Source organism: Heptranchias perlo, unplaced genomic scaffold, assembly GCF_035084215.1.
Source record: "Heptranchias perlo isolate sHepPer1 unplaced genomic scaffold, sHepPer1.hap1 HAP1_SCAFFOLD_577, whole genome shotgun sequence".
In the NCBI taxonomy this organism is placed as follows: domain Eukaryota; kingdom Metazoa; phylum Chordata; class Chondrichthyes; order Hexanchiformes; family Hexanchidae; genus Heptranchias; species Heptranchias perlo.
In genome coordinates, this window is record NW_027139599.1 from 57501 (window position 1) to 60000 (window position 2500).

A 2500-nucleotide genomic window follows, 5' to 3' on the forward strand; every position below is an offset into this window, starting at 1 on the left:
TGTCTGTCTGTCTGTCTGTCTGTTTGTCAAGGGGAGGAAAAGGCGGTGGTGGTGGTGAGGGTGGAGCTTTACGCTCAGGAGGGGAGACTTTCTTTCAGAGGTGCCAATTAATCTGCAGCAGAAAGTCATCCCCCCCCGACCGGGATTCGAAGCCCGGTCCTGACCACAAGACCACCGGGGAGAGTTGCCTCAAGTCCCTGAGGGACCTGGACACGAGGCCGAGGACACACGCACGCCTGCTGCACTGGCAGCAGCGACCAACAGGGGGCTGACCGGCTGATCCTTCCCTTTCACAGGCAGGCTTTTGGCCCTCGCTGAAACGACAAAGGTGTTCAGAAGGAAGTGCTGGGGGGAAGGCAGGCAGGGAGGGACGGACACAGGGAAGTCCGCACAAAACAGGTCCCCTGGAACCTCTGACCCAGAAAACCGGGTTCCTGGTGAAAGCAGTCCTGCCATTGACAGGAGAATGGACAGGGCCCGGCAGCTTGAGACACATCTTTCTTTCAATAAGCAAGTTCTTTTTAAAAAAGTTTCCTTCCACAGCAGCTCTGAGTGAGAGAGAGAGAGAGAGAGAGAGAGAGACACTGACTCACTGACTGATACTGACACCGACACACACACACACACATATTATTTACTTTTATTTTTAATTGATTTTTAGAACAGGGAGATGGACTAGGGGCTTGCTCTGTCCACTCTACGCATCGACCCAGTATTGCAGTGTTTCTGGGAACGGTGCAGCTCCCCGTGGGGAGATATTCAAAAGGAAAAACAGCTCTTTCCCAGTGTCTCTGTGTGTGTGTGTGTGTGTGTGTGTGTGTGTTATTACTGAGAATAAAGCTGATATCTCTCTCTCTCTCTCTCTCTCACTCAGAGCTGCTGTGGAAGGAAACCGTTTTAAAAAGAACTTTCTCAGCTCAGTGGTATTTTTTTCTTCTCCAAGGCTGAGTGCCGCTCGCACGGAGCGATATAATTCAAAGTGCAAAATAACTTGGCGTCGTTGACTTTAAACAAGCAGGGTCTGCTTCCAAATGAAAGCTGCGCTCCCGAACTGGACTGACTGACTGTCTGTCTGTCTGTCTGTTTGTCAAGGGGTGGAAAAGGCGCCGGTGGTGGTGAGGGTGGAGCTTTACGCTCAGGAGGGGAGACTTTCTTTCAGAGGTGCCAATTAATCTGCAGCAGAAAGTCATCCCCCCCCGACTGGGATTCGAAGCCCGGTCCTGACCACGAGACCACCGGGGAGAGTTGCCTCAAGTCCCTGAGGGACCTGGACACGAGGCCGAATACACACGCACGCCTGCTGCACTGGCAGCAGCGACCAACAGGGGGCTGACCGGCTGATCCTTCCCTTTCACAGGCAGGCTTTTGGCCCTCGCTCAAACGACAAAGGTGTTCAGAAGGAAGTCCTGGGGGGAAGGCAGGCAGGGAGGGACGGACACAGGGAAGTCCGCACAAAACAGGTCCCCTGGAACCTCTGACCCAGAAAACCGGGTTCCTGGTGAAAGCAGTCCTGCCCCGCCCTGCCATTAACATGACAATGGACAGGGCCCGGACCAGGCGCAGCGGACGGTAGCGAGCAGTCGGAGGGTGAAAATCCGCCAGTGGGTGAAAAGGAGAGCCGTGCGGTGAGAGGAGGCGGAAAGCGGTTCGCAGACTTTCGCTGTACCTCTGGCGGGCAGCGCCGCACCTCCGAGCGCTCGGTACCGTCCGCTGCGCCTCGTCCTGCCGCACGCGACGAGCCGTCCCCGGAGGAAATCGGCCTCGGCCTTCCTGAGATATCAGTCTCCAGGTGGGACAGAAAAACCGGGGGCCCCCGGCTCGCTTTCGGCGGCCCGCTAGTCGACTTCCCGTCGTGCGAACGCGATCCTTCCGGTACCCTTCGGTGCCCCTTGCCCGACTCTAGCTCCGGTGGTAAAGCGGAGTCGGTCGGTCTGACGGCCGCCGAGTTAGCAGGCGGAAAGCGGTTTGCAGCCTTTCGCTGTACCTCCGGCGGGCAGCGCCGCACCTCCGAGCGCTCGGTACCGTCCGCTGCGCCTCGTCCTGCCGCACGCGACGAGCCGTCCCCGGAGGAAATCGGCCTCGGCCCTCCTGAGATATCAGCCTCCATACGGGCGTCACAAATCAGTGGACATGGTCAGCTGCAAAGCAGTGTCATTACAACCTTTCATAAACGACAGGGCAGCACTGCACCGCACTGCACTGCACCCCACACTACATCACACTTGCCTGCCTGCCTGCCTGCCTGCCTGCCTGCCTGCCTGCCTGCCGCTGCCTACTCTCACCAGCGGACCAAAGTGAGGATAACACCCCGAAGCAAGCATCTCCCTTGCCGCCCACCAGCCCACACCAATCCCCTTGCCTGCCTCCCACAAATTCCACCAGCGAGGCAAAGTGAAAATCAACCCCCAAAAAACGCACTCCACACCGGCCATCGCCCGCTATACACCCCCCCTGGGGCGAATATTAAGCCCGAGAACACCGACTGTAACCAACCGCAGTG

At 57.7% G+C, this 2500-nt stretch overlaps 1 pseudogene; it reads left to right on the plus strand.

Moving 5' to 3' along the window:
* The first annotated feature begins 629 nt into the window (after positions 1 to 629).
* LOC137316236 (U2 spliceosomal RNA) lies at positions 630 to 746 on the plus strand (annotated as a pseudogene).
* The last annotated feature ends 1754 nt before the right edge of the window (positions 747 to 2500 follow it).